The sequence below is a fragment of the Marmota flaviventris genome, chromosome 18, assembly GCF_047511675.1.
Source record: "Marmota flaviventris isolate mMarFla1 chromosome 18, mMarFla1.hap1, whole genome shotgun sequence".
Lineage (NCBI taxonomy): Eukaryota > Metazoa > Chordata > Mammalia > Rodentia > Sciuridae > Marmota > Marmota flaviventris.
The window spans coordinates 349,569-361,555 of NC_092515.1; the positions used below are offsets into that span (position 1 = coordinate 349,569).

The 11,987-nt window shown below is 48.2% G+C and overlaps 1 long non-coding RNA gene across 2 annotated transcripts; it reads left to right on the top strand.

Annotated features, from left to right (window-relative positions):
• Positions 1-5: 5 nt before the first annotated feature.
• LOC114079774 (uncharacterized) lies at positions 6-1,868 on the top strand. Of its 2 annotated transcripts, none has more exons than XR_003580530.3 (2): positions 6-304; positions 1,426-1,868. It is a non-coding gene; the product is annotated as an uncharacterized lncRNA (long non-coding RNA). The 2 variants fall into 2 exon arrangements; XR_011705359.1 differs by having other exon boundaries at positions 273-304; positions 1,051-1,868.
• Positions 1,869-11,987: the final 10,119 nt, after the last annotated feature.

Genomic DNA, 11,987 nt, shown 5'->3' on the forward strand with positions numbered 1-11,987 from the left:
GGCCGCCCCTGAGCCCGCGAACGGGCGCTGCTAGCGGGGGCCCCAGCAGAGCCCGCTGGCAGCTCGCGAGTCCGCCCGGGAGCGGACGACACGGCGCTACTACGTGCAGCTCCGACGGGCGCAGCGTCCCGCCACACTCATCCCGTGCACGCCGCACAATGGCGCCCGTCGGCCCGCGGCGAAGTGCGTCAGCCCGGAGTCCGAACTACAACTCCCAGAAGCCCCCGCGGCCCGCCTAAAGCGGCCGCGCCCTCACCGCGGCCATCTTGACCCGCCCGTCCGGGCGGCGGGCAAAGCCGGAGAGGTAGGAAGGGGGCTCTCGTCGGCCGCCTTTGGCGGCCCCACGGGCCCAGGGTACAGAACCAGTCGGGGTAACAGGCCTCAAGCCCCCGTGTCTCCGTGGGCGACGACCCGAGCCGCAAGAGTCATGCCCCAACGAGGGCGACCACGCGTGGGCGTGTCGGAAGTTGGGGAAAGGGCAACTGAGGGCAGGAAGTGCGGGGTGCGTGGGGCCCGTCGGGGCGGGGCTTTGCGGGGAGAGCAGTGGGGCGGAAACGCGGGACGCGCCTTCTGTGGGGGAGGCCGGCCGGTGTCCACGGCAGGGCTAGACAGGTCCTCTCCCGTCCACGGGGCGGAAACGAGGGTAGGGCGGGACGGGACGTGTTCAGTGCCTGGGGCCAGTCTGCTCCAGGCTTCCGGGAAGGGCGGGGTTAGACTGTCCGGAAGTGGCCGGGGCGGGCGGAGGTGCCCCGCGGCGGCAGGGGCGGGGTCGGGGGGCGGGGCCATGGCAGGCCAGAGGTGGGCCCCGCCCGGGGGCGGAGCAGCGTGTCTGGAATCCGGTTGCAGCTGGGGCAGAGGTCTGTGGGCAGCCGGAAGCTGCTGTAGGTGCGTCTTCCGAGGCAGCCCAGCCTGATGGAGACTCAGGGCCCAGGGATCTGTCCAGCTGGGGCCAAGGACCTGGTGTGCCCCTCTTGGGATTCATGGCAAGTCTCAGCAGTCCTCTGCCTCCCTGCGGGCGTCCCCGTTCACTGATTGCTGAATTGGTTTCAGGGGCTAATTTTTATGGACTCGATGAAAAAGACCACTTTTGGAGCCACGCTCAGCAGGCCTGTAATCCCAGCCACTTAGGAGGTTGAGGCAGGAGGATCACAGGTTCAAGACCAACCTCAGCAACTTAAGGAGGCCCTAAGCAAATTAGACCTGGCAGAAACAAAAAGGGCCAGGGGTGTGGCTCAGTGGTAAAGCACTTCTGTGGTCAATCCTCCCCACCCAACTGAAAAATAATAAAAAAAAAAGGGGACCACTGTTATGCTGTACATGTTCATCTTAACTGTTGTGTTAGGCTGATTTTTGCATATTAGTGGTTACTCAGAGGTCATGCAGTGTCTTTTGTTCTGATAGTATTTCCTTGGGTTTTTCTTGTAGATGGAACACATCCCGACCTGGGCTTGCTGCTCATTTAATGAGTAACTGAGTCTTTTTCACATTTGGCAGAGGTACCCATGTCCAGGAAGGGAAAGCCCAAGTCTGTTGCTGATCAAAACCTGCTGTATGCACATCTTCCATGTCCTTCCAGAGCAAAGAGTACTCTTTTGTCATTCTCATAGATTATTGCCTGCTATTCTTTTCCTGAGGTGTCTTGTCTTCTTTGGGCCACAGGAAAATGTTGAACTGGCTAGTGTGACGTGTTAAATAATCATGTTTACTAACATTTTTGTTTCGAATAAGTATACTGTGGAAAACTGATTCATGAGACAAACCTTAATGTAATTGCTTACTTTTAGCACGTTAAGTACAATATTTAGTATAATTGTAAAAAAGCATGATTTCTGAATAAATGTTAACTGTTGTACATGTGAAATATCAAATGTGTTATGCATCCTTTTTATTTTCAGAAACATAGACACAACCCTAATCTCTTGTTCAGAACATTCAGGACCAGAACCTTCAAAATTCATAAATGTTTGGATTTTAGAATAGTAAAGTGTATACAGTGTAGAGCACATAACATCCTCACCATCTGGGGTAAGGCCTGGCTGTGAAACACAGGAGTATACAATCTTACCAGATTGGAGAAAGACTGAGTGGTTCTGCTCCTCCATGTGAACTTCACAGATTCACAACGTGAAGACATTTTTCATTAGAAAAGATTTCAGAATTCTAGATTGCAGAGAACGCATTAAGGATCAGATACAAAAATGATTGGAATAGTAATTGTAGATTTCTCATTCGGTTGCAAAGTTTGATTTCATACTTTTTCTTTTTTTAACATCCTGCACGTGGTCAGGCATATGTATGTTGAGATAATGAGTTATTGTAATAGTCTTCTCTATGCGTTCTTGAATCAATAGTCCACTATTGCTTTAAATTAATATGTAAGTAAAAACAACACAGTAAAACTAAGTAGACCCTACTGTGGCAGCGGTGGCATTCGGCTGAATCAAAGCAGCTGTACAACTTGACTACTCAAAATTTGATCTCCACTTACCATTCTTCGATTCATCACCTGGAGCATATAAGATTGTTGCATGTGGAAGACATCATTTTTAAATACAAGTGTTGTAGGGACAAACGAGGCAAGGCAGTGAAGACAGCAGGAAACAGTTTTATTGGGCTGCAGCCAGGTTCAGAGGGCACAGCTTTTGCTGTAATCAATCAATCCCCTGAACCTCCAGTTCAGGGAGTTTCAGAGTTTTACACCCAGCATGTAAGGGGAGGGGCTCAGAAGTTCACAGTCTGCAGAAGTTCACATAAAAGCAGCTTTTTCTTTCACTGTTTTGGGCAAGTTAACTCTTCAAGGACAACACTTGAGAATAGGAGAGCTTCTTCTCCCCTCTCTTTCCTCCCCCTGCCAGCTGTTACCACGGAGCCCAGTTGGTAACTTATCTTAAAAATGTAGACATCTCTGTGAAGCCCAGCTCAAGGCCAGAGGTCTTGTTTGCACATTTCTTCAAAGTACTATACTGGATACGTTTGTGAAAAACTAGAAAGGGGTGTCCAGCACCTGGAGTGCTGGTATCTTCTCTGCAGTGGCCATGTAAACAGGGCGACACGAAAATAGGAAGTTTATCTACATTGAACTCTTGCAGAGACTCTTTTGCTGACAGTCCTAAAATCAGCCATGGTAAAGCAGGCTTTTCTGTGGAGAAAGGGGGTGCCACTTCACAAGAAGGATCTGTTCATCTTTGAAGTGTGATCCTGACACCTCACTGAACCTTTTAGGACTTCAAAACTTCATGTTGGAAAATCACAGCCAAGTTAATCACTTTTTACCTGTAAATTATTTGAAGCATAATTATTTCTCAAAAGAGGCTCTTTGGTCCACTTTTCTGCCACCTGTATGTTCTTTGCCCCACTCCCCAAATCAAAGACAAGGCCAGCACCAAGGTGACCTCACTGGTTATAATGCCCAGAAAGAGGCAAAGAATCTGAGGTTTGAGCAGTGGGTAACCACTAACAGCCTCCAGAAAATGGTCTGCTTCAAAGAGGAATGCAGGAGGTCCACAATGCAGGGCAAACCAGGAGGAAAACCCAAAACTAGAGATGCTGGTTCCTCAGGAGAGAAAATGCACAAGCAGGTGGTCTTCATGCTGGTTAAGCTGCCCACTGCTGCCACCCAGGACTGGCCACCCCCATCCCCCTTGCTGTCCCATGTGGGTCATCTTGTTCCTCAGCCACTAGAATGTAGACAAAGAAGAAGCCCCAGAAACTCTGCTGGTCCTGGTACAACCCAACTCAGGGTCTCTCCCTGCCTAAGAAGTCCACCTGTTCCTATGAAAGTTCACTTCTGTTTCCTCTTGAATTGTTTATTCTTCTGATGGTTATAAAATACATCCCAGACAACAGAAGGAGTCTGTTCTCAACAAATAGAGTATGAAACAGACTTAAATGCTGTAACTTGGAAGAAAATATATTAATGAATAGTCAGACACGGTGGTGCACACCTGTAATCCCAGCCTCTTGGGAGTCTGAGGCAGGAGGATTGCAAGGTGGAAGCCATCTTGGGCAACTTAGATTCTAATAAACTAAAGGGGGCCGAGAATAGAGCTGAGTGCTAGAGCCCTTAGCTAGTATTGGCAAAGCCCTGGGTTTGATTACCAGTCCTGGAAAAAGGAAAGCAATCAACAACAAGAAAAAAAACAAATGAGGTTAGTTTATCAAGAAATGCAGGGGACGCATGTGAAGATAAGTTTCTGGAAAGAAATGCTCATGTTCCAGAATGAAAAGTCCAGTGTATAAAGTGTCAGTTATACCCAGTTTACCACTAGACCAATAAAGTTGCAGAGCAGAGCCTTTTAGGATATTTGACCCTTGGCCTGTGGACTTTTTTCTAAGCTTCCTTCCTCAAAATGTGAGGGCAGGAACTCCCAGCTTTGTGTGTGCATGTATTGGGGGTGGCATTGTAACACTGATTGATGCAAGAACAAGATAGTACCCTGACCCAGGCCAATCAGTGCAAGGTATTCTCCTGTTCGTGGAAATTAGGTTGAAGGAAGGAGCAAACACTAGGAGTAAGGCCCCAAGTTTGGGTTAGATACTTGGAGAGTGTGGCAGGCTGAAAAGGGCCTCTAAAAAAGTCGGTCCTGATTGCCGCTATGTAGAAGCAGGGTCTTTGCAGATGTACCTGAGGGTCTTGAGACAGGGAGATCTCTGGGTTCTAAATGCAATCATGTGCCTTCACAAGAATGAGGTGGAGCAACTGGACCACACCTGTGCAGAAAAGAGGTGTGGGCGGTGCCCACAGAAGCAGGGATCAGAGTAGTGCACCCTAAAGCCAGGAACGAGAGCAACTGCCAGAGGCTGCAAAAGGTGATGCCTTCTCTCCTGGAGCCCCATCACTGATACTGACTTCTCCACAACTGTGAGAGGTCACAGAGAGAAGCCCAGGCTCTCTCACAGTGATGCTGTCAGTGGGCACCAGCTTAAGCGTGACCGACATCTCTGAGGCGGATGGAAAGAAGCAAAGCAGCTGAACGTTTGGAGACATCTTTGGACTGCCAATCATGTTGACCCTAGAGCTCCTCTAACCTGCCAGGCCTGTGGGTGGAAATTCCCTGGTGTCAGTCAGTTTGAGAGGGGCCTGATCTTCCTGGTGACAGGAAGCCTCCCATGCAACAACAGTGCAAGGGCCATGCTTGTCTTTGTTTCTGGTTTAAGTCTGTTTAAAACCTCAGCAGGACCCTTTGTGTCCTGTTGACTGAGGTACAGTGAACATGGCCACAGTGGGAAGCCCTGATCTTCATGCATCAAGGGAATTTCACAGACGTGAACAGCTGTACCTACATCACCCAGGGCACAACTCTAGACCACGTCCAGAGCCCATCCTGCTTCCCGGCCGGAATCACAGAGGTAAGCACCACCCTGATTTTCACATGGACTACTTTTTCCTGCTGTGTCTGGTGTCTTTCGCTCAACATTGTGTTTCTGAGGTTTATGCAAGTGAACACTTACCCGGCAGTGTGAGATGCCATGTTCTCCTTACTTTGTTTTGAGGGACTGCCAGAGGGATTCGTGTGTTTGATACAACCAAGCCTTCTATGAACATCCTTTCCTGTGTTCCGGGGACATGTCCATGAGCTGTGAGCGGTCACTGCCAGTTCTCCGGGGCAGTTCTGTAGGAGTGTGGCTTTGAAACCTTACAGGTCTGGAAATGCTTGCTGTGCTCTCCTCCACAGATGGGATTCTCCTGGGCATGAAGCTCCAACATCAGAGTCCTTTCTCTTCTGCAGTCCTTACTTTCTAGCATCCAGAATTCAAACACAGACACTGCCCCCACCCCACCCCCATTTTTTGTGAGCGATTCTGGTTAGTGCTTGTGCGGTTTGCACTGCCCTTTCAGTCTGAACCACTGTCTGGGCTGGGCTGTGTCTTTTTCATCTTGCCTGGATGCTGGCTGTGCCCTTCAGAGTGTGAAGTTGCACAAGGTTCTTCATGATGCTCTCTGGGTGAACACTAGAGTGTCAATGAGTGAGCCCTTGGGTGTAGGTGTTTAAAGTGACAACATGTGGATTATGCAGGAAATGGTGGTTGGCATGCCCCGCCCACAGCCTCTGGTTGAGACTCATGCTGAAGGTACTCATGCTGAAAGATGTATGGCCTCTGTGTCGTTCAGAATTGGTGTTTTTTTATTTGTATGATGCAGAAAGACAGTTATCATTGATTATCTAAGACAATAATTTCCATGAGACATTGTCCATCAGATCTAGACGCTGAGTTCCATTAGATGTTTCTGTGGGAGATCAAGGGTCTATGTAGAGTGGGATCGCTCCTACCTGCTCATCAATGATTACAGGACGCTGTGAGAACAGTCTTAACACATTTCAGTACTGAGTTCATGGTTCAAAAATAATATGTGGGTGGAGGCAGGAATATGGCAAACTCAAGGCTAGCCTCAGCGACTTATAAAGAACTTGTGCCAAAATAAAAATAAAGCTGGGTGCTGTGGTGCATTCCTATAATCTCAGTGGCTTGGGAGACTGAGGCAGGAGGACCACAAGTTCAAATCCAGCCTCAGTCAACTTATTGAGGCCCTAAGCAACTAGCAAGACCCTGCCTCAAAATCAAAAATAACAAGGTCTGAAGATGTGGCTCAGTGGTAAGTTCCCTTGGGTTCAATCCCTGGTACCAAAAAACAAAACAAACAAACAAAAAACAAAAAGAAGGAGATTGGGATGTACCTTGGTGGTAGAGTACCCCTGGGTTCAATCCCATAGGGTAAAAAATGATAATAATAGCAATAATTTATGGGTTTTTGCCTCCTTTATGGCTTATCTCTGAGGTTCAATAAAATGAAATTCTGATCAACAGTTTTTCCATGTTGGTTGTGTTTGGTGAGTTTCTCTCTATGTACATTTCCTGATGTACAATAACAAAGCTATAGTTGAAAGCTTACCAACAGGAACACCTTTCACAGGTCCCCACATGAACTTGTGCTGGGTGGATAATGACACCGGCTGGCTCTTTCTACCCACCACAGCACAGGGTCCCCAGGATGGTTCTCTGGAGCCAGCTGAGCTATCTAAAGACTCCCACAAAGACCACAACATGGTTTTCCTCTCCAGTGTGAGCAAAGTGTGAAAGATCATGTTCAGAATTGCTTCTCCCACAATGTCTGACAGCCTTGCTCAGGAGAGCTTCCCACACTCAGCAAGAGGAGTGCTGTCACCCAGGAGCTTGTCACAGTTCAAAGATCTCTCTTGCTTGTCATGTAGACATGCTCGCTCCACTGTGCCCTCTCCCATGTCAGAGGGCATATTCCCTGAGGAGGGTGTCACACTCACTGGAATGACTTCTCCAAGTCAAAGGTGGCAGGAGCTCTGTGTGGACACTCCACGTTCCTACATGTGAAGGGCTCTTTCCTGGCACCTCCAGAGGTTTGAGTTACACTTTAAAAATCTGCCACATTTGTTTCATATACAAGGGTTTTCTACATTGAACTATTGCAGGTCTGAAAAGTTGATGTTTTGACAGAAAGCACTTCTTCAATCATGATTTTTGTTTTTTTCCTCTGCATTGAGGGTACTTGATTAAGCCTGAGCATGGGTGGGGTTTTTTGTTTTTTGTTTTTTTTTTTGATGTGTCATGATGTGTCCTGTGGCTGGCAGAAATATTTGACAGTAGAAGAGAATTGAATTTTTTTTAAAGAGAGAGAGAGAGAGAGAGAGTTTTTTTAATATTTATTTTTCAGTTTTCGGTGGACACAACATCTTTATTTATGTGGTGCTGAGGATTGAACCCAGCGCCCTGCGCAGGCCAGGCGAGCACGTTACCGCTTGAGCCACATCCTCAGCCCAAGAGGGAATTGAATTTTAATTAACTTCCTCCCAGAACAATTTTTATTATTGGTATCAGAGATTAAACCCGGGGTACTTGTCCTCTGAACCACATCTCCAGTCCTTTTTACATTTTATTTTAAGACAGGACCTCACTAAGTTGCCCAGTCTGGCCTTGAACCTGTGTTCTGCCTGTCTCAGTTCCCAAGTTGCCAGAAGTGTAGGTGTGGCCTCCACATGCAGCAGAACTCTTTATTGCTGTGGTCTCTCCAGAATCTGCGCTCCCAGCATACTCTTTGTGCCCATCTCTCCTGCTGCTTCTCTAAGGGGACTTTTCCAGTGACCATGGGCAAGGTGTGCTGTGGAGAGATGAGGGGCCTTGACTGGGCAGTGCTTTCAAGGACTGAGCACACGGTGCCCTCAGTGACAATGCTAAGGAGAAAGATGCACAGCCATCACCAGGTTGGAAGTGGGAGCCCAGCGAGGGCAGCCACCATGCCCCTCCGCTGCACTGACACCACCGTACCTAGCTGCACGGAGGCCTTGTCTTTTCATTTGCTTTTGTTGTTTGTTTCTTATTGATTCCTCTGCAAACGACTTGAGCACCGGGACGTAACGGTCACTTTCCTAATCAAGCTCGTTCTCATCCTGGGTCCTGCCTGTTGGGCAGCGTTGGCTCCCCGTTTTTTGCCACTACAAACCTTATTGTAGTAAACAGCCCTGATTTTAGGCCCTTTCAAAGCACAAACTCTCACAGGTGGAGTGCCTGGGCCAAAGGATGTGTGTGATTGATGTATAAAGATATTTCTAGTTGGGTGCGGTGGCACATGCCTATAATCCCAGTTACTCGGGAGGCTGAGGCAGGAGGATTGCAGGTTCCAGGCCGTCCTCAGCAACTTAGTGAGGCCCTAAGCAACTTAGCTAGACCCTGTCTCAAAATAGAAAATAAAGGGGGCTAGGGATGTGGCTCAGTGGTTGCCTCCCCACCCCACCCCAGGTTCAATCCCTGGTACACACACAAAAAAAATTCAGGTGAGTTTCCAGGCCAAACAGTACTAATTCACTTTCCCACAGTGGCCATGTAACTTTCAGGAATCACTGTTCCTTTTAATTCCACCAGCTGGATGAATAACAATGCATTCGTTTATCACTTTACCTTGCCTTTGCTCTATAATCCATAAGCCTGATCAGCTCGTTCTATACTTGATTAGAACCTTGATATCTTTCTGCTTGGACTACCCATTCAGGGCCTTGGGATCCATCCTGTGATCAGAGAGTGGACATGCTGGGGTTTTCTGCTGTGTTAAAGCATTGCTATTATGTGACTGTCTTTGTTGTATTTTACAGTTCTTAGAGAGTCAGATATGACACTTCCTCCATGACTTCTGGGACTGCCATCTTGATGGAGAAGTGTTCACAGCTAGTAGCTACGAGCAGCTCAGAGTGCTAGGAGAACCTACGCTTGTACAGGCCTGACAGGAACACCTGCAGGACGGAGTGCTCTGCCACATCCTCAGCACTTGTGGTCAGAGTTGCCAAGCTAGCAGACTACCAGGTCAGGAAACTGAGATGCAAGTGCTTCAGGGCGTTTGACCCCCCAACTCATAAAGTCCCCCTCCCTTAGGGACAAAGACCCTTCCAGACTGCCTTCCATCACGACAGCAACATTCAGTGCTTCCTCGTAGTGCGGTTACATTAGGCATAAGATGATTGGCTTACAGGTGTTAAGGTGCTTATGTGTGGTTGGCGGGCACGCCCTACCTGAACCCTAATACAGCTCTATGCATTCCAAAATTAAATGGGCTTGAGCTTGCTGAACGTCGACTCCGGTTTCTCATCAGCCAGTTCTCACCAGCGCCCAGTGTCCCTGTGTTGACTTGACACTGCATCTCTACCCTCCCGCGACTGAGGTGACCATTGACCAGAACCAGTGACAGGAACACATACAGAGAAGGACTCCTGATATCAAAGATCAGACCTAGCCAGGGACCAGCACATGGTGACCTTTGGTGCACCTGCTACTGTCAATAAAGTTTTATTGGAACAAAGCTACCCCATTTGCTTAGTATTACCTATGGCTGCTCTCTGGCAGAGCTGAGAAGCCATGGTGAGACCTCAAGGCCTGCAAAGATGAAAGTTCTGATCACTGGGCTCTTTACAGAGTGAGTTTTCCAACCCTTCCCTGGAAGAGTGTGTATCCGTTCCTGTACTACTTAGCACCAGGGAACTGCTGTCCATGATCCCAAGAAACACTCTTGCTGTTAAGGATATGCTTCATTGTTGACCTTATACCACATCATCAACTTTATTTCTTTTTTTAACTGCCTTTACTCCAATTCATTATGTCAGCTGCAAATCTATATTAATTTGATTAGTTCTGCTCTTTTATTCATTTATTTATTTTTTATTTTTTGGTAATGGGGATTGAACCCAGGGTCACTTAACCACTGAGCAATATCCCCATCCCTTTTAATTTTTTTTTAAATTTTGAGACAGGGTCTTGCTAAGTTGCTTAGGACTTTGCTTAGGTACTGAGGCTGGCCTTGATCTTGCAGTCCTCCTGCTTTAGACTCCTGGGTTGCTGGGATTACAAGCGTGCACCACCATGCCCCCAGCTTACTTTATTTATTTTTAATCTTTCATTTTCCCTCATTAAGATATTTATTTATATTCAGTTCTGGGGAAAGTGCTCTGCCACTGGAATGTATCCATTACCTGTCTGTTAATTTATTTTCATAGTACTGGGATCAAACTCATGCTTACAAGCACCCTACCACTGAGCTACATCCCCAGTCCTTTTCGTTTTTATTTTGGGACTGGGGCTTGCTATGTTGCTGAGGTTGGCCTTGAATTTGCCAACCTCAGTACCTGGGATTACAGGCGTGGGCCACTGCAGTCACTAATAAAGACATTTAGTGCTTTTACTTTTCCTTTGATTATTTCTTCTACTTGACCGTATCACCCTTCTGTAGATGTCAGTTTGTCTGCTGAGTTTGTAAGTTGGGGGATCGAGCTGCTCAGTTATAGGAAGCTTTTCTCTTCCAGTTCCAGTCTCTGTAGACTAGTCACCTCTGGTGGAGACTACCAGCCCTCTTCTGCAGCCCTGAGCTTCCTGCAGTGTTTGTGACAGGGGCTCATCTCTGGGCTGGGTGGTGGGCCTCATTCTTCATGTCTGCAGCCCTGCACACCCCCACTGGCTGGCTGGGCTGTGAGAGTCAGATCAGTGGCTGTGGAAAACACACAAACCACCTCTTTTGCTCTGGGACACCACAGGGACCAGTGGCAAGGTCCTCCTTATCAAGGGAGGTGGCACCTATTTCCTTCTCTTGTTCTCCTGCAGCGCCCAGGAGCCTAAGTCACAGAAATGGAACCCCCTCCAGGTGGCCCACAGGTCTAACTGCCCAGAGGTTCTGCAAGAGTCTCTTACTCCTGACTGGCTTTGGAGGATAGGAAAATAGGTCCCAGCATGGCCCTTGTGTCAAATACCTAGATTCCTCTACTTGAAGGACTAGAGAGGTGGGAGGGGGAGTGGTCATGGGTCACCTTCCCACCCCACACATAGCTGCCCTCCCTGAAATCCCAAATCCTAGGAGAAGTTCCAGTGTGAAAGGAAGGAGAGAGATGGGCATGATCGTCAGGGGTCATGCACTTTACATTGGTGGACAGTGAAGTCCCAAGACCACTGGGAAGGAATGGATAGGAAGATTCGGAATACAGAAGAGAAAGGGGATATTTGGAAATGCTAGGCCTTGAAGAAGCCAATCAGAAGTAGACCCAAGGAACTTGTCCAACCTCAGGAAGAAGGGCGGGTTCTTTCAGTACTCACTTTGAACTGCTGAGGAAAAGGAAAGAAATGGATAAAGGAAGCTTGTAGAAAGCAGGGAGGAAGTTCGGGCTGGATGAGCCCGTGATAATGTATGAATTTTCAGTGTTAAAACAGAGGTTTGTTGTAGGATCATCCCTTGTCTTAGCTGTCCACGGGCTGCGTTGACTGTGTTGTGCACCGTGGCCTAGTGAGTGGATGGGTCTGGCATTGGGAACTCCTCACAACACCCACACAGGGATTGACCACCTGAAGCAGGTGAACCTCCCCCTCAGCTCTGGCAAAGGTCCCACACAGCACCTGAGATGGGTGTGACCTGCCAAGATGCCAGTCAACCTGCTGACTGCAAGACATCATGAGACAAGACCCCGCCCTTGAAACCTGATCCCTGC